This window comes from Dipodomys spectabilis, unplaced genomic scaffold, assembly GCF_019054845.1.
Source record: "Dipodomys spectabilis isolate Male_0828 unplaced genomic scaffold, ASM1905484v1 ptg000464l, whole genome shotgun sequence".
NCBI classification, from domain to species: domain Eukaryota; kingdom Metazoa; phylum Chordata; class Mammalia; order Rodentia; family Heteromyidae; genus Dipodomys; species Dipodomys spectabilis.
This window is the reverse complement of record NW_024871141.1, coordinates 855,790-876,877: the sequence shown is the minus strand read 5'-3', so window position 1 is coordinate 876,877 and position 21,088 is coordinate 855,790. Positions and strand designations below refer to the sequence as shown.

The 21,088-nt window shown below is 33.1% G+C and overlaps 1 pseudogene; it reads right to left on the bottom strand.

The window, feature by feature from the left end:
• Positions 1–20,256: 20,256 nt before the first annotated feature.
• Positions 20,257–20,353, bottom strand: LOC122098226 (annotated as a pseudogene).
• Positions 20,354–21,088: the final 735 nt, after the last annotated feature.

Below are 21,088 nucleotides of genomic sequence, written 5' to 3'. Positions count from 1 at the left end.
AGAAATCTCTCCTTAAGACTTCAGCCCACTTAATTTTTGGGCAGTTGTTCCTTTGAGGATTTGTTGTTGGGGGATTTATGATTTTGAGTCCTAAGTATATTTTACATATAAAACTTTGTCTGTTTTATGACTCATGAAGTACTTCTCCCAGTAAGTGGGCTTTCGATTATCTTGCTATCTATGAGCTGTACCTTGCAGAAGCTCTACTGTTTCATGCAATCCCATTTCTCCAACCTTCTTTGATTTGTTTTGTTTCTGGTTCTCTATTAAGAACATTTTGTCCTGTGCTAAAGAGCCTTGGGGTTTCTCTTATCCTTCATGTAATGTTTTCACGGTGTCAGCTTTTATTTTGAGGTCTTTGATCCATTTGGACTTGATTCTCATGCAGGCTGATATCTATCTATCTATCTATCTATCTATCTATCTATCTATCTATCTATCTATCTATCTATCTATATACATATATATATATATATATATGTATATATATGGATCTTGCTTTACTTTTCTACAGGTGTTTAACAAATTTTGCCAACACCATTTACTGAAAAGGCTGTCTTTCTTCCATTCTATTTTTTTAGCTCCATTGTCAAAGTCAGGTGGCTACAGGGCACTTGGTTCATTTCTGAGTCTTCAGTCCTATTCCGTTGGTCCTCAGGTCTGTTCTTGTACCAGTACCAAGATGTTCTTATTACTATGGCTTTTCACTATAGTTTGAAATTGGAACTGATATTGTTCCAGTGCTGTTCTTTTGGCTAAGGACTGACGAACCTACAGCCAGCAGTATACTTAATGGTAAAAAGTTAAAGTCATTTCTTATAAATTCAGGAAAGAGATAAGTATTTCTGCTCTCTCCACTCCTCTTCAACTTAGTATAAGAATGCTAGCTGGGACAATAGGACAAGATGCAAAATTAAAGGGAATCCAAATAGGGAAAGATGAAGTAAAACATACAAGATGACCAATGGAATAGAATTGAAAACCCAGAAATCAATCTACAGACCCATAGGCATCTAATTTTCGATAAGGGAACTAAAATAACTAGAATGGAAGAAAGACAGCCTGTTCAGTAAATGGTGCTGGCAAAATTGGTTAACTGCTTGTAGAAAAATAAAGCTAGACCCTTATTTATCACCCTGCACCACAATCAACTCCAAATGGATCAAAGAAGTCATAGTCAAAGCAGACACTCTGAAAATATTACAGGATAAAATAGCAGAAACCCTAGGTCTCCTTGGCACAGGCCGAAATTTTCTTAATAGAGATCCAGAAACACAAAAAATCAAAGACAAATGGGAAAAATGAGATTGCATGAATTTCAGAGCTTTTGCATGATAAAGGACGAAGCTAGCAAGATCAATAGAAAGCCCATGGATTGGGAGAAGATCTTCACTAGCCATACAACGGACAAGGGTCTCATATCTAAAATATACTTGGAGTCAAAAAACTAAATCCCCCAACAACAAATCCTCAAAGAAACGAATGCCCAATTAATAAGTGGGCTAAAGACTTAAAGAGAAACTTCTCTGAAGAGGAAAGAAGGATGGCCAATAAACACATGAAGAACTGCTCAACCTCTCTAGCCATAAAAGAATTGCCAATAAAAACATCATTGAGGCACCACCTCACCCCAATTATAATGGCTATAATCAAGAACTCTAATAACAACAGATGCTGGAGTGGATGTGGACAGAAGGGAACCATACTACATCGTTGGTGGGAGTGAAAATTTGTTCAACCACTGTGGAAAGCAGTATGGAGGTTCCTCAAAAGACTTCTCATAGAGCTCCCCTATGACACAGCAATCCCACTTTTGGGCATTTACCCACATGATCACAAAGAAGACCATACTAAAGCTACCAGCACACCTATGTTTATTGCAGAATTATTTACAATACCTATGATATGGAACCAAACCAGAGACCCCTCAGTAGATGAATGGATCAAGAAATTGTGGTATATATACACTATGGAATTCTATGCCTCCATCAGAAGAATGACATTGCCCCATTTTTTAGGAAATGGAAAGACTATGAAAAAATTATATTAAGTAAAGTAAGCCAGACCCAAATAAACAATGTTCCCATGGTCTCCCTTATTTGCAGTAAATAGAATATGTCTCTGTCAAGCAGAATAGGACAGATAAGTTGATGTTAGGGAAATGAACCCTAAGATATGTATTCAAATGTTTTTTTTTCCTTTCATGGGATTGTTTCTAACACATTTATAAGATTATTTCTTTGTCTCTTTGTATGTGCCTCCCCCATGGTATAACCCCTGCTTTAACTGTATTTGATGTCGGTATAATTTCTGGAGGGGAATGGCAAAAACAAATCATTTAACTAGGGATACAGGTGACCCATTGCAACAATAAGATGTACAAGTCATTATGTCAAAATCGAACTTTACAACTTTGGTGGTGGGGAGGAGGATTGGGTGGTGGCGCAAGGGGAGGATGGGAAGAGATGGATCAGTGAAACGAAGTAGGAGGCTACAACGCTTCAGAAGAAATGTACTCATTATCTTACCCAGGTAATTTTAACCCCTCCGTACAGTATTTTCACAAAAAAATAATAAATTTAAAAAAAAGAAGAAAACAAAACCTGAAGATGACATGATCTTGTATTTAATGGACTCCATAGACTCCACTCCCAATTTACTTGAGCTGATCAAAAACTTTGGCCAATTAGCAGAATATAATTTTGTCTCAATAAAACCAACCAAGAAAGGAATAAAAAATAAACAAGAAAGGAATACACAGTTGGAAATTTGGGCTAATTTTGTCATTATGTTTTGAGAAGTCAAGTTCACTATAAAAATGCAACTCATATATAATGCTCAGTTGTGTTTTAAATGTTGTCTTAATTACAGAACATTTCTACATGCAAAAGAGCTTATGATTCCCAACCAAAAATTTGAAAAATTAAGCATCATTCTGTTAGATTCCAAAGAAATGATGAAGGATTATAAAAGTTTAAGCCTGGAGAAATAGGAAAGTTCATTTAATGTAGGACTTTGTAGACCTGGCTAAATTAGAATTTAGATTTAAAATAGATATTTTTTGTTTGTAATTTAATATTCTGTAGGATACTACAAAATTATTTTCAAGTAAAAGATTTAATTTACAAATTCACAAATGATTCTGGCATTAATTGACTAGAGCAGTTTTTCAAGTGAGGTATAATAAGAACTTAGTTAATAGATAATCCCAACAGTTCATGTGTAAAATGATAATGTGAATAATCTAGACAAATTGCCAACAAATTGATGATATTAATTTATAAATATAGAAAAAGAGCAGTCTTTTGAGACTTTGGTGTAACATGGCATGAAGAGAGTAATTGTGTGACATTTTTTTTCTACCTATACATAACACAGGAAGAAATTTCCTTAATTATGTACCTCTGTATACAATGAGAAAAATGCTAGGTTTGAGGTTTGTTTTTATTTTGTTTTTGTTGTTTGGTTTGTCCTAGGGCTTAACCTCTGGGTTTGGGCGTTGTCCCTGAACCTGTTTTTGGGCAAGGCTACTGCTCTACCACTTGAACCTCAGTGCCACTTGGTTCTGGCTTTTCCTTATGAGTTTATTGGAGATAAGAATCTAAGGAACTTTCCTGCCTGGGTGGGCTTTCAAACATGATCTTCAAATCTTAATATTGAGATATACAGATCTCCTGAATATCTGTGATATATAATATATATGTAATAAAAAAACATAAAATAAAAATAAAAATAAATAATATTTGCTAGTGTTCTGATCTCAAGAATACCACTGCAGGGAAAATGATGTAGCCAAGTTTAGTATAGTATTCTTTCCACAATAGCAAGGGCATCACATTAGCAGAAGTGTAGTATTTTTTCACAATAGTGATAAACTAGTCATGATGTGAATTTAGGGAATTTAAGGTGCACCTTACAAGTTGGAAACTGTTGGTCTAGGATGACTTTACGTCATAAAAACTTGGGATTGATTGTCATAGAAATAATAGCTTACTCTGATGAACAAATGTTTACTCTTATGGAATCATTTATTGAAAGTGGCGCTGTGGCTCAAGCGGTAGAGCACTCACCTTGAGCTGCTGCGTGCAGGGACAGCGCCCAAGAACAGAGTTCAAGCCCCACGACTGACCAAAAAAAAATTAATTATTATAGATACTTCATAGTTTTATCCCCTACAAGAATGTGTCTATTTTTTCTGTTGACTTTTAAATATGCAATGCCTCATTGAAAACTGCATCTATTGCAGAATTAAATAAAATGCAAAGAGGTACTGTTTTGAATGTCTCTGGTATGGCATGTTCAGAATTTGAAAATGATTAGTTAGTAGTCACAGGAATGTTGAGGAACAGATATATTCTGTCCTTTTAACAATTAGGCAGTTTTCAAAGTTAGGAGTTTCCAAAGAATTGAACTGTTTTCTGTTTTAGTGTAAGACAATACTAAAATAATGTTTTTTTCAAAATAATGGCAAGTATATTCTGAAAATATTATGTAGTTTGATAACATTCCAGTTGATGTCACTCTGATAAAGAAAGAGCTAATTCAAATTAGCAGCCAAAATGTTCATTTTTAAAAGATAATACACATAGAATAATATTTACTATAAAAATACAGTGAAATTATATTTTATGTAGCTAATTTTTACCTTAATTTTATTGTCAAGGTGATGTATAGAAGGGGTTGCAGTAATTGTTAGGTATTGAATATATAACATGTCAAAATTTTTACCCCCTCCCACTTTTTCTCAAACTTTCCCTTCACTCCAATACCCCTCACAAATTGTAATGTAAATTTCCAACATGTTGTCCTGTGAGTATGTCTATTGCATTGGTTTGCCTTTTGTCCTTTGTCTCGCCATTTTATTGTTCTGCTTCCCTTGCCAAATGAAGGTAAATGTATATACAACACACAAGATACTAAAATCAAATTCAACAGTGGACAAACCATAGGGGAAAACACAAAAGAAAAATTAATCACATAGTACATTAAAAATAACGACCACAAAGGAAAACCTCTCTTTTCATACCCAAGAGTTTATTTTGCTCAGCATCATTTTATATGGTTATTTATACAAAGCTATTGAGCCGTTCTGATCATCTTCTAGGACTATCTAAGATAATTCCTAGTTATTACAAATGAGGGAAACCATAGAATCTGTTTCTTTGTGTCTTGCTTATTTTTCTTAGTAGGATTTTTCCAAGTCTTTCCATTTCCTTATGAATTGGAAGCATAAACTTACTCTGTACATATATAAACCACATTTTGTCAATTCATTCATCTACTGAGTGGCATATTGGTTTAAAACATGATTGCAAGTAAGTATCACTTAAGACCATTCAAAAATGACAGATGGCACCTCACCAGATATACTAATATCATGATTTCTAAGTAAGATAGTATTTTATGGTGGTACAAGTGTTGAGATATAGGATGAGTTTAAGGTCTATATTGCACTGAATTAGACAGGAAGATATCCAATACATGTAGGATAAAAATGGTAGTGACAAAATATTTCCCTTGAGAAAGATATAGGTGGCTACCAGAAGTATGAAGTAGTTCAGATAATTTTAAAGAATTAGAAATGCAAGCTCAATTATGTCTCCTTAAATAATAGTTATGTAAGTGGAAGGGCAAAAGAAGGGTAAGAGAAGAAAATAACTGACAGCAGATCATTGTCCCAAGTTAGAGTATAAAAAGACATAATCTATAAATTCTAAGTTAAAATGAGACCAATATAATCCGTCCCACTTAGTTTAGGTACATGCAAAATATTTACTTGGCTTTTCCCTACTTAAATGCTCCAAAATAAATGAACACTTATAAGAAAAGTTATGTGATTGCCATTGCTTCAACTTGAACACTAACTGTAATCAGCCTTCTTTTTCTCACTTTGCACTTGGAAAATAGTCCCTAAGGTGATGATGTTGGGGCTGATTAGAGTCAGACTAAGGGGCCTTTACTTGTACAATTATCCCAGAATAGTTTAAAGCAGTTTTCCGCCCAAGATATCCAACTACATTGTCTGAACCTGTACTTTGAACACACCCTCACACCTGAGCACATTATTTGAAATTATACTTCAGCTTTTCTTGGCAGATTCTGCTTTGTGCCTTTGTCTTCTTTGCACATTCCTTTTGAGTTCAGAGTTGCTCTATTTCCATTTCATCTGTACAAACTGCTAAGAACATTGTTCAACTACCACTTCTTGTTTTTACATGCCCAGTCTATGAATGAAGGTACTTTGTCCATGTTAATCAATACGGTAATAGTCTCTGAGGAGAAAAGTTCCACAATATAACCCTATGCCCACATTAAAGGATGTAGAAATTAAAGCATTTTCAGACAAACAGTGATATTAGAATTGAAAGGCTTCTTAGGGACATTATCCTGGAGTTCATTAGTTTACCCAGGAGAAATATAAATATCCACAAAATCTGGAGCTATTTAGTAAGTAACCGAATTAACATTAGATCCTAGATGTTGTGTTAATACAAGTTGGGATTGTATTATTGTTAAATCAGAATCCTTCACTTCTTGACAATGTGTATGAGAAAATGAAAGAAAGGCATTAAAGCAAAATGTCTTATCTTTTTAGGAATTTAATCCTAGTGGTGAGAGTAATATCAGAACTTTTCCATTCAATAAAAGCTTGAAGTTTATAAGAACATTTTCCTACATATAAGAATTTGAGTAAGGTTGGTTGACAGGGTTATTTCAGCATGGAGATAAACCTAACAAGAATTAGATTTCAATAGTGTATATGGCAGTTATGATGTGTCAATGGCTATTGAGGCATTTTCTATTCTAAGGAGGAATCAATTCCAGGAGTCTTCAGTCACATCAGTAAAGCTGTATGATCAACCTAATACTTGGTGTTACTTGTACTACATTTATAATGAGTAGGCTGATAAGATATCCAAACATATCTAAATATATTTCAATAAATTCCCAAACTGATATGGATAGATGGGACACTAATTGGAACTGTAGGATAAATTAGGCTTGTCTGTGCTGTAGTTCAATCTATAATCTCCTGGCTAAATAAAGTTTTCAAAAATATTCACAGAATACCACTAAGAAAAGTTCATGACAGTTATATGTATATAATATTTCTAAGTTCAGGATTAAAGCGTTTGTTCCCAACATTTATAATCAACAGGACATGTTGAATTTATGGATCCAGAATTGTATGTCTTCACATTCATATCTCTACATTTTATCAATATGACTTTCACCAAAATACCGTTCTTATTGAACTTGTCTATATCCTTTTATTTTTCAAATCCAAATAGTAGATTTCCTTCAATATCTTCCTGAAAATTCTTTCCTTCCTTTTCTTCTGTAAATCTGTGTTTATTGCTTTTTTGTTTCCTTGTTTATCTCTTTCCTCCAATCTTCTCCACACTGGTACTCACATCGTTCACACTTTCGTCAAAACTTTCCTTTTCCTCTTCCCTTTAATAATGTCCCTGATTTTATTATTATTTTTCATATTCATGGTCGTGAATATTTTGATGCTGTCCAAACAGACCTATCTTTGAATCTGCTTATAAAATAAACCTTAGAACTATCAGAGAGGTTTTTTCCTCTAAATCCATCTTTTCCACCTGTAATCCTTATCACCAAGAATGTAACTAACACAGTTAGGAGACAGACATGTGGAAAAACTTTAGATTTCCTCTTACCCCACCTCTATCTATTAGATAAGATGAATGATCAAGATTTTCTGTTTCTGTCACTAATAAAATTTCTATGTACTCCTTTATATGCCCCTGACACCAGCCTATTGCAAATACTCAACACCAGTCACTCAGTCCTAAAACAACTGTTTACAAAGTATGCATTTCTCCCCATAGTCTTTTCATATTGATCCTTTCCATCACCCAATGACACTTCTTGTAAGCACACAGAGTGAAGAACTCAGACAAAAATTCTAGTATCATTATTTACTCACAACATTGACAGTTGGTCTTACATTTCTCATCTGTAAATGGATGTAATCTACCAGAAATATTGAAGAATATATTTGTTGAATTCTAGAGCAAGGAAAAGGAAAAGTGAAGAGTCCTTACATTTTCTACCTTAGCTTTCAAATAAGGAAAGAGTCGAATTCAGTTTGTTGGTATAAAGTCAGAGATAGTTTCATGCAGAAGTAAAAATAAATTTTAACTTCTGGCTCTACAGCCTGTGTTCTTTTATGGTAACTGCAGATATGTAAGTAGTATTATGTAAATTGTGTCATGTCTTTACAGCTGTACTGAAAAACATACTCTTTATATATCATTGGAAAACATTGGTTATTGAATGGTATCTAGAGGAGAATGTTATTTGATCTAATCACACTAAGTTGGAACCTACATCTTAGTTCATCAAAATGTGGAAATAGATGATTTTATTTATAAGAAAATAATACCACCAACAACAGTGCGTATACATTAGAAAGACTCCTGGAATAACATTAGGGTTTTTACTGTCTCTACTTGTTTATGTGATTTTATTTCTTGATATTCAAACTCTTCTCTTGTTATTCTGTTTTTTTTTTTCTTTTTTGGTTCTTCATGGGGCCTGAGCCACAGTGCCACTTCCTCTTATTTCTGCTTATGTGGTGCTGAGGAATCAAACCCAGAGCCTCATGTAGGCAAGGCCAGCACTCTGCCACTGAGCCACCTTCCCAGCCCTTCTCCTGTTATTCTTATTGTATGTAATCCAACGCTGTTTATAACTATGCATTCAATGTGGGAAATCCAGCTTCAAAGATGTCTAAGTTTTTTTATTTCCTTTTCAATCACAACATCGTCATTATCAGGCTACACTGTGGTCATCATCCTCTCCATCAAAATTATTATTAGCATTATAAGTGCTTATTATTGAACGTCAGATATGTGTCTATGATTTTATTATTATTTGTCTTTTGATTAATAATTTTAATGTTACCACTGTGCAAGCATCCATATTGAAATTTTGGACAAATGAACAAAAAAATTAAACCATATCAGGTAGCTTGACTATGTGCTTATAACAAATTATGGACTAAATTTTTTGAAGCATTGCAAATTCCTAATCAGTTTGATTTAACTTCCTCTCTCCCCTAACTACAATCAAATATTTAAGAGTTTGGGCAGAACCCTTTCAAGTAATATACTGTAAATTTTACTACAATATCATGTGTATATCTAAAACTCCCTTGAAATTAATAAACTCTACTTTCTATTGAAATATTAATTATTTTAATCTAGGAAACTTTTAGAAAAATATACTGTATATCTTTGAAATGAAAAAGGTCAAAAAGAGTAGCATAAATATTTTAGAGGGAGTTTGTGTTCTATATAAAAATAAATATATATACATATATATCTGTCTTCTATATATATGTAAATGTTATGTGTAGAATAGTACATTTTTAGAGATTATTTGTCCTCAGAAATATATACATATATCTAAATTTATGTGTAGAATGATATACATTATAGTGAAACAAGCATCTTAAAGTATAATTTTAACAAAAACTTCATGAAACCAAGTGCAGGTAACTCACCCTTATAAAAAGAGCTATTCTGGGTTCTGAGATCTTAGAATTGTTTTTGAAACTAGCCCAGACAAAAAAGTACTTGTTAGATTCATATCTCCAATTAACCACTAAAAACAACACCCACAACAACAAAATATATCACATTAATTTCACAAAAGTATCTTTTAACTGCTGTGAACATTTCTTAGAAACATGAATACATACCCCTGGAAAATGTTAAGTAAAAAGTATAGAATATTTACGTCTATGCTAAAGACTTGACTATTTAGATTAAGATTTAGGTAATGATTAGAAGTTAAGAATAATGATAGGTAAGTCATATATTGGCACTGTTTTTTTTATTCTATTTTACAATAGTAATAAAATTATATTTATAATGGTTATATAAAATTACTCTGGCTTGGTATTTGAATTATCATAAGTGATAAATATTTTTAAATGAGTATCAAAGAAGTATCAATTTTTTTGTAATTTCAAAACAAGTAAGAAAATGATTTCAAGGCTGGTTCACTCTAAGTCTATATTTGTTTTCTTGTTCTAGTTTTCATGTTAATAGAAATTAAAATTCCAAAAATTTAATGCATATTAGCATTCAGGAATATCTTCACATACACTAATATTGGAGTCCCTTAAGTGGAATTGTTTTATTTCATTTGTTACTTTCACAAATAAATCAAGATGATTGTGTATTTTGTTCTTTTCACTGCTTTTGGCTCTTATCTTGAGAATACGTTTTTCATAGCAAAGTAGAGATAAGCAATTGGATTGAGTAAGTAGCATATGACTTTCAAAAAGTGCAGATGCATAGATTTGTGTCTTCTGTCATTTGCTAAAAGTTTCTTCCAGAAAAGTTTCTCAATTACTTACAAGTTTTTCCCCTTCCCCTCCACAAATTATACTGACATCAAATACAGTGAAAGCAGGGGTTATACTGTGGGGGAGGGACATACAAAGCAACAAATAAATAATCTTATAAAAGTGTTTGAAACAATCTCATGAAAGAAAGAAAACATTTGAATACATATCTTAGCGTTTATATCCCTAACATCACCTTTTCTGATATTTTCTGCTTGACTCAGACATATAGTAAATATTGTAAATAAGGGAAAGCATGGAGGAAAAAATAGGGATACGGGTGGACCCATTGCAACAATGAGATGTACAAGTCGGTAGGTCAAAAAGAACTTTACAACTTTGGTGGAGGGGGTAGAGGGGAGGTTTGGGTGGGAAGGCGGGGGAGGTTGGGAAGGGATGGGAAGGGGAAACAAAGGAGGAGGCTACAAAGCTTGATAAGAAATCTACTCATTATCTTGTCCATATAATTGTAACCCCTCTGTACAGTATTTTCACAATAAAAAAATAAAAATAATAAAAAAATAACTTAGAAGTGATGCATAATTCCTAGGTATTCCAGTTATCACATGTACTTTTGGATTGAGTTATCGCTGTATAAACTCAAACAGACAAAATACCCTCAAAATAAACAGAAATTATATCTTTGTTTTAAATGCAGTAGTTTACAAAGAGTTTTTCACCAACACCAAAAACATCTTTTTAGCTATTCTGCATTTTGTGTGAAAGAAGTTTTAACAATACTTTTTTTTTCCTGACATGCAATTCACTTACAATATATTATCTCCTTTTATTGTATACATTTTAGTGCTTTGGAAGTGAATTGTACCTTCATAGGTTTTCAAAGCCTAATTTTCACAAACTTGCATTTCTTCAAGTAGAAATGCTGTAAATTTTAGAACACACATTAAAATAGATATAAAATTCAGATACAGGAATTTGTCCAGCATACATCCTCTATAGTGAGTCTTTTCAAAATATGTTTTTGGGTATCATTTCCAGGGTCTCACAAATACTATTCAAGTTCACTGTCAATTAACTACATTCTCTGTCCAAAAAGTTTTTTACTTCTGTTTAATACATTCATAGAAGTGTAATGCCTGGATCCTTTCACCTTTTGAAGACTTGAAAACTTGTTTGCTAAAATGATTGCAGTATTATACAAATCGATCACTATGAGGAGTATATCAATTTCTCCACAAATGCATTACTATATTTTGCATCCTCTTTTTATATTATGGTCATACTAGTGAGTTTTCTATTTATTATTTCTTAGACACTAAAGAGGAGCTTATTTCATATGCTCTTCCTATTGACTATTAATTTACATATGTTATTTAAAGAAATGTCCTATTCTGGAAAAAATTTTATATAGAATTAGAAGATACAAAAATACTTAAGTTTCAGCCAGGCGCTGGTGGCTCACGCCTGTAATCCTAGCTACTCAGGCTGCTGAGATCTGAGGATCGCGGTTCAAAGCCAGCCTGGGCAGGAGAGACAGTGAGACTCCTATCTCCAATAAAACCACCAGAAAGCCTGAAGTGGCACAGTAGTTCAAGTGGTAGAGCACTCGCCTTGAGCTGAAGAGCTGAGGGACAGCGCCCAGGCCCAGAGTTCAAGCCCCACAGCCGACCAAAAAAGAAATACTTAAGTTTCAGAATCATTGTAGCATTAACATTGTAGCATTTACAAATATGTGCGCTCGATCTTTTGGATATGGTTTCACTTCTGTTATAGTGGCCTTTGAATTATGAAAAGTTATCACTTGATATAATCCCGTTCTTTCTTTCTTTAGCCACTAATGTTTTCCATGTCAAATTTTTAGAAACCTTTACTGATCCAATGTCATGAATTTTTACATTTAGTTTTTATAGGTTTTTACATCTCACATTTAGTTTGATAATCATTCTTTATAAGGTTTGAGGTAGGCCAGGTGCCGGTGTCTCACGCCTGTAATCCAAACTACTCAGGAGGCTGAGATCTAAGGATCATGGTTTAAAGCCAGCCCGGGTAGGAAAGTCCATGAGATTCTTATATCGGATAAAGCACTAGAAAATCGGAAGTTTTGCTGTTACTCAAGCGGTAAAGTGCTCATCTTGAGCTGAATAGCACATGGACAGTGCCCATGCCCAGAGTTCAAACCCATGACCAACATACAAAGAAACAAAGGATTGAGGTAGTAGTCTAATATCATTCTTTAAATCTAGAGAGGCAATAGTGCCAATACAACCATTTAAGATTCTGATTTTATTTCATAAAGTCATAGCATCCTTTTCAAAATCTGTGGACCATAAAATTAAGAATTTATTTTTGAAAAAATCTGTTACCTTCTTTTATGTGTTTGTTCTTATAGTACAACTATATTATCTTCACTAAACATGGTAATATGATTCAAAGCTTCGATGAAGACTCAAGCTACACCATTTTACAAGATTGTTCTGACTGACCTGTATTCCTTGAATTTACATACGAGATTATCGAGCAGGTGGATCAATATTCTCCAGAGATATCTAGACGTTTGAAAGTCACTCATATTTCACACCTTGTGAAAACACAAACCCTGATATTATATATAGAATAATGTCTTTAGAGATTGCTCAAAGCAACTAAAATTAATTTAGAAATGAGTTAAGATTTAGATAACATTATAGCGTAACAAAGTTGAATGATAACGACTTGAACTGTACTGCAGAAGAGAGAGAGGGGGAAGAATGGTGGACCACATAGGAGCTGTATTTCATTGGTATTGTTTCAAAAAACAGAAAGTCTTTAGAGAAGAGAAGGAGAAAATTAAAGTGTCCTGATTCTAGTTTCTTTTTAATCCACCTGATAGTTTGGACTGAAAGTCAGATAACATGGAAAAAATAAAATAGAAAATAAAGCATTGAATAGAGCTGTTACAATGTAAAAAAGTTGTAATAGGAATATAATTAATTTCCAAAGAAATAAGAGAAAGAATAACAATAACAATTGCTAACGTGAATAGAAGATGAATCTCATTTTATCATATATAATTTTGAAAAAGCATACTAGGTATGAAAATTTAAATATCATAACTTAAAACACAATTTGTATTATAACTAGACAGTATAGTTCAGTGGTAAAACATTGGCCTAACATATGTGAAGCAATTGTGTGATCTCCCAAGCATTATAAAGTACACACAAAGCACACACACAAAAAATCCACATAAACACACACACACACACACACCAAATACACACATTTGGAATATTCTTATTATCATATTAAACAGAGGAAATTATCACAAATAATAAAATTATTTTAATATATGAAATTATAACATTGCTCATACAATTTAAAATTTTAGTAGAAATAAAATAGTCACAAGATACTTGGATTCTTATAGATTAAGTAAATTGAAAATTAAGAAATAAAAGACATGTGAAATTTGCAAACAAGTTTTAAATAATAAACATTTTGAAACATGTATCCTTTTATTTTAACAAAAGATTGATGTTACTGGTTTTTTAACTCAAGATTTAGAATATGATAACCAGGTGCTCTATATCTTGCTAGGGATGGCTATATCTCTAATCATTTCACTCTGGAAATGTTATGATAAGGTCTCCTAGTTTCCCAGTCTCTCCCGAATTACAAACCCTATTTAAACTTCCCACCATAGTTAAAAAATGGAAACCACAAATCACTATGCACAGCTCAAACATTTTTTTAAATTCAAGTACAAATATTTCCAAAACGTCACCATGTAATGAAGCCTTTTTTAATAAAGTATGGAATTCTTGAAAATACAGTATTTATTACCTGGAAAAATATGTTTAGAACTATAAGAAAATAAATTTATTTAAATTCACCAACCATTTAAAATTTAAGAAAATAATCTTTAAATATTCACATGTTAACTATTTTGAAAGCAAAATATATGTCTGAATAATTTACATGTGTTAAAATTATGCAAAACTAAATTAACTAATCCTACAACTCTGAAAAAAGAATTACCCTAAAGAAACAAAAGAAAATAATTAAATTCAAAATTTGAAATTTAGAAAATAAAATGAAGTATACTCTTTAGTTGACTTAAGTAACTGTAAGCCCTCTGTATATCAATTTTAAATAAAAAAAAATGCATGAACAAAGAAAGAAAAGTACCCATTGGGCAATAGCGACAGGAAAAGCATCAGTAGTTTTTTTTTGAGTGTGTAAAAAAATCAATGGAAGAGATAACAATGTTCCTTCCATAATAAATGTACTCATTACCTTATTTATGTAACTGTATCCACTCTGTACATTACCTTTACAATAAAATTAAATTGAAATTAAAAATTAACTAAATAATATACCTATTAAGAATTCGTAGAGAGCTAGGAAGTTGGCTCAGTGGTAGAGCTCTTGCCTTGCATGCTTGAGTCCCTGTGTTCGTTTCCTCAGCATCACATAAACAGAAAAATAAAAGCCGGAAGTGGCGCTGTGGCTCAAGTGGTCTAGTGCTAGCTTTGAACTAGCCTTGAGGAACAGCGCCCAGGCCCAGAGTTCAGGTCTCACGACCGGACCCCCTCCTAAAAAAAAAAAAAAAACAGAATTACTAGAAAACATTTGTTAAAAACTATTTAAAAAACTGCCCTAAGTACCCAAGTAATATAATTTGATGATACTATTTAAATACTTCAACTTCAGCAGAGAAGCCAAAAGTTTAAAAACTGTTACAAAGTAAAGTAATAAATCAGAATATATTACTACTAATAATAATCATAAGATGAATTTATAGTGGTAGTCAATATGTAAGAAATGAGGCAATTTGCCGTTCGTTTGCACTTAATAAGTGAGAAAGAATTTTCTAGGTCTTTTTAAATATATAATAAGTTTAATTAAGAAACTATTCATCATATGATAATTAGATGAAGCTGATATTAGAGCAAAGAGCAGATTGTACTAAGTTTTTGCATGTTAAAGTATATACTTATTTTGTTTGTGGGAAATTGTGTTCAAATTGGGGTATTGTCTTTGGTAGACTGGTGTCATATCAGTGGTTAATTTTAGGAGAGGGGTTCCCTTTCCACAAGAACATGCACCTGATCTGTCTTTTTAGACTTCCCATTATCAATGGCATAGGAGTTGCACACCAACTTGTCTTGATTCCTACCTTGGCTGGCCTGGATTCTGCAGTCCTTCCAATCTTAACCTGTAGATAGTGCAGGATGGTGGAAATGATCCAATGCACCCAGCTATAGATTGAGAAGGAAGTCCACTAAACTTTTGGCCTGGGTTCTGTTCTCAAGCCTCCTCAGTAGGTAAGAGTTCAGATGGGAGCCCCTGGTGCCAAGCAGTAAGAGTATTTTTAAAGCAACTAGACATATATATGACTTAGGCATGTGAACACCTCAGGACAAGAATAAAAGAGCAGTGAGGCGTAGAGGATAGCCCCAATTTTAACTAGCTCCTTGGAGGCTGAATAAGCTTAGCTAGCTACTCTGGAGGCTTAGATATGAAGACCACTATTCAAAGCCAGTCCAATCATGAAAATACATGCGATTATCTCCAACAAACCTGAAAGAGAACAATGGCTCAAGTGGTAAACCCCTATCCTTGGTCACAGAAGCTTAAGGATGATGAATGAATGAATGAACACTTGCATATGTGCGTGTGTGTATACACATGCATATACACAGACACACACACTCACACACACACACACACACACACACACACACACACACACACACACACACATGAGTGTTTCAATGCGAAGTTCTTTTTTTACCTTGCTGTACTCTATTTCCCTGTATTAGTTTACAAACTAAGAAAATCAACTAAGCTTCTATTTACATACAACTCATCATGTTTCTGTAAGTCAACTCTCTTTTTGGAAGCATGCTTTTATTTGACCCAAATATAAACTATTCAGGAGTTTGATTCTTCTCCCTCAATTCTGTAGAATTAGGTGATTGTTTAGCTTCCTCCAAGCAATATAATTTTGTGAAATCCTGCATCAAGCAACGTATTTCTTTCACTAGAAGGGAAGCTTCTGTCAAACAATTAATAATAGGTTTTTCTTCTCTTTGCTTGCATCTGTAGTTTCATTATCTTCACATATTTCATGATCTGTCTGTGTATGACAAAGACTGCTGTGAAAATAAAAAGACCATTCGCAGCACTTATCATTTATATACCATCCATAGATATGAAGGTGTTTAAATATTACTGAAATTGCTTTGGAACAAATCATGTTCACCTTGACTATCATGAAAAAGAAGAATTGATTTCTCAGCACTTTAGGTAAGAACTTGATTGAAAGAAACAAAAGGAAAAGTGAGGAACAACTCAACACATACATTCAAATGGAACAAAACAACCCAAGAAAACAAATTAATTCAGTACTCAAGAACTGCAAAGACTTACAAAAAAACATCAGCTATGACAAGCTTATGAAAATGCTGACTACATGGGAGTCTACTGTTGTGAGAATAGAGGTTAAAGCACAGACTAAACAGAAATATCTGTAAACAATGCCATGCACCTATTATTCTAAATTCCAGGAAAAATAGCATAACGTGATCTGAGCCCAAGGTCCCATACAATTATATGAAAACTAATCAGGAGAATTTAGGGCTACAGACATGACAAAATGGTAAGAACACCCATTTAGGAGGCACAAGACAATTTAAACTTTAATATTTGGGTATTAAAGTAAAAAGCTATGATTTTAAGTAATTGTAATAATTGTAAGATTTGAGTATTTGAGTGGAAAAATGCATGAGAGAGATAGAATGAACCCATGGTGCAATGCTTTCAACTTAAGTGAAATTGTTTTATGGTACTTCAGACAAAACAGAGTTACCTTGCAAATGAGCATGGTTGTGCATTTGGGTGATGGCAATACTTTACTTACACAGATGTAAATTAAATAGATTTTATTTGGGTAGATTGTACTTCTTGAACTAAGAGCCTAGATGATGTCTCTGAGATTTTTCTATCAAAGCTATCACTCTACTACTTTGAGCCACAGTTCCAATTCTGATTTTCTGTTGGTTGTTTGGTGATAAGAGGCTCCTGGTCATTCTTGTCCAGGATGGGTTCAAACCATGATCGTCAGATCTCAGCCTACCGAGTAACCAGGATGCCAGGCAATAGCCTCGAATAGTTTTAATAACATTAGTTGAGACTATGAATTAGAGCTGAAAATGATTTTAAATATGATAATAGCTAATTAAATTGCATATTTCTTACTTTTACTCTGTCATGACCCTCATTCTTACATTAGGAAAGTATATAGAAGGTTCTCACTGAATTATATGTACAATTATGAAAAACTTGTATTGAAAGAATATGGGCACAGTGTGGTTTTAGCTTATTGAGACCTGTAGGGGGAAGTGTGTTTTTGAGGACTTGCAATACATTGTGATGAAAATGAAGGGAGGCATGTTCTTATTCTGGAAAACTGGCTAGAGGATTGCTCCCATAAAGGTAGTGATGAACTCTTCCAAATGTTTACAATAAAATGCACTATTCACCCTAGCCAAGTTACGTTAACAGCCCAGATGCCTTTTGGCAGAGTGATGGTTGGAGAAAGTGTGGCACATACACAGAATTGGATTGCACCCATCCATTTTGAAGACTTACATTATTTGCAATGAAATGGAGAGATCTAAAAATATGTTAAGTGAACTAAGTCAGAGCCAGACACACAAAGGACCCATGTTCTATCTCATATTTGGAAGCTAGAAATTTATACAAGTTTACACAAAAATATTAATCAAAGCATGCTATTTGCAGAGGAGTATTTCAAAGGTGTAATTTCTTATAAAATTGAATTTTACTCCAAGAAAATAAATATCAGGAAACTATCACTTGGAAGATGTGAATGGAAGTCAAAAGGAAGGAATAAAGAGAGGTATGGAGGAAGAGAGTGAAGGTATAATATTCAATGCAGATGTATGAAACTAGAAAAAATTAAAGCGGGGTGAGGTTTGGAAGGGTGTGGAAAAGTTATATAAAATCCATTATATTAAAAAAACCTGATTTATTGAATGGAAATTCCCTTGTACAAGTATTTAAAATAATAAAAATACAATTAAAAATAATGGAGACATCAGATCTTAATTTCTATTTCCATCTCCTTTAAAAAATAAAATTATTTGCGCTATAATTTGATCAGAGGGATGGATTTTGTGGCTAGCTAGATCATTGAACATCTGTATCTCTCTTCCTCTCTCCATCTCATGGTTCTCATAGGTAATATGATTGCTCCATAATTATCCTAATTTATTTTGCTTATATATTCTTTGGTTGCATCATTTCATTTTCTGCTCTGTCATTTCCCAATTCATTAAAATATAAATCATTACTTCCTATTTTCTATTTCCTAGAATAAGCTGCACATGAAGACACCACTGGTCCTCATTTTCAGTCTGTACCTTTGAATACGGAGGAAAATCTTTCCTCTGCTCTCTACCAAATCCCTACTCTCCATTTAGAATAGTTTAGGATAGTAAAAATGAAAAAAGAGAAAATAATAGTGAAAAAACAGATGCAGAAAATTCAGCGGATTTTTTCTGACTATTTCATCCAATGTGAACTATTGGGGAAATACATGGACAGCTCATTCTCACTGGCACTCAAAGTCTCTGGTTAGGCAATTCTGATGAAGTTGAGGAACAAGATGAAAAAGTGAGAAATGGTATCAATTACAAGAGAAAAATGGAATAGGATCAAGCAAATTTCTTCTTTGTTCTGCTGAAAATAATCGCCTTACTACAGTGCAGAAACTACTTTCCAAAAAGGCCACTCATGTGAATACTAGGGATAACCATGAGCATACCCTTCTTCATCGAGAAGCCTACAGTGGACACTTAGACATTGTCCATAAGTTGGTGGCTCAAAGAAGATATTCATGTAATAACTGTGAATGGCTGGACACTCCTGCACAGTACTTATACATGGAATAATACCAGAGTGGTTTCTTTAATTCATCATGATGCAGACACCAATGGCCAAACTAAATGCCTCTTGACCCCCTTGTATCTTGCTGCTGGAAATTGATATAGCAAAGATACTCTGGATCTCCTTCTGTTGAACAATTATTATCAAACCAGATCTGAAGCACAACTTGGAAGAAACTGCATTTGATCTTGCCAAAAGAATAAGTGTGTATCACTACCTCTTTGAAGTTGTGGAAAGCTGTACAAATTGTTCTCCTATGTCCTAGTGGTTGGGTTAAGTGTCTTAAATTTGAAAATTCAAAGTCCATCCCATGTATCCATACAAAATATTTTCACAATCCAAACAACAGCAATATTTACTTTAAAAATTCATGGATTCCATGGTATTCTTCCAAGTGAATTTCCTGACTTTGATAAAAAAAAAATATTCGATTAGTTTGTATACATCTATAATGATTTCTATAGAGTTTGTGATTTTTTTAAATCAGAAATAATTTTAACTTCTCTGTTAAAATGAGTAGTACAGAAACTAAAGATATTTCTGGTGCTTGTCTGAAAAAAGTATATTTTAAAATATTTAGTATTCTGTTTGTATAATGTCCATAATCTTTTCTTTATCTCCTAGATACAATACTTTGAATTCAACATTGTTTTATAATATATAGGTTCATTAATAAATGTGCCCTTTCAGATTGCATTCGATATAGAAACAGTTTAATATTCCTATCATTACTATCTCCTTATAGAATTTTATTTCTTTGGGATCAAATGACAATGTTATCTCATTTCAAAAGTTTTATAAAGGTAATGCTATCTAAAGGCCTTTCTAAAAAGGTGATGATTGAATACACTGATATCAAAATAATTTTTATTTCTATGAATTACATGTATAATTACACTTGTATATTTGTAATCAACTTTTTAATAACTGTTTTAATTTCTTGCATCTGAAGAATGAAAAATATGGAATAATTCACAAATTTTAATATCATCCTTGTGCAAAAGCCATGTTAAACTCTGTATTGTAATTCGGGTAGATGTGTTGCTGAAGCATGTAGTATCCTCTAAATTTAAGTAGTTAATAATGCAATCTTAAGACAGGAATATATCCTTGGTTGCCTATTTGTAACAAGGAAAACTTATAGTTCCCAAATTTGCTATTCATCTTATTTCTGTAAAATTCTGTGTATGGTCGAAAAAAATTATATTGTTTGTTCTATTGCTCACATTTGCAATTTTTTTCAATAACTATTTTAAGTCTTTTTCACTTGAAATTTGATCATACTTTGAAGCCTTTATAGCTAGGTCCAAAGAAGATGGATTTTCAAGTACTTATTTATTAACTGATTTAGCTTGGTGGAGCTAACGGATTCAAAGTAAGCCTTGCTTAAGAGCTACTTCTAAACTTCTGCAGCTTAAAATTTCCCAAATGAGGTCTTACTGGCACAAATGTCTCCCTGACCCTTTACCCTTGCTCCATGTAGGAACAGACCAGCCAGAATATCTTACCCTGACAGCATAGATTGTCTTATAGGAGCAAAACTAATCTTAGTTACAAAGGATCATAGAGAGACGAACAGTTTAGACAGAACTGTTCACACTGAAAGGTATTTTTTCAAAATATAATTGTTTATTACACCCTACAATTTCAAAAATAGCTAAAGCCAAGAAGGTGAGAAAATTGTTCATATGCATGATTACCTCATGTCCTGGCCTCTCTACCATCCAACCTGGCAGGAACTTGCACCACTGATTTTCTATCACCAAATATATTCCATAGCTCCGGGAG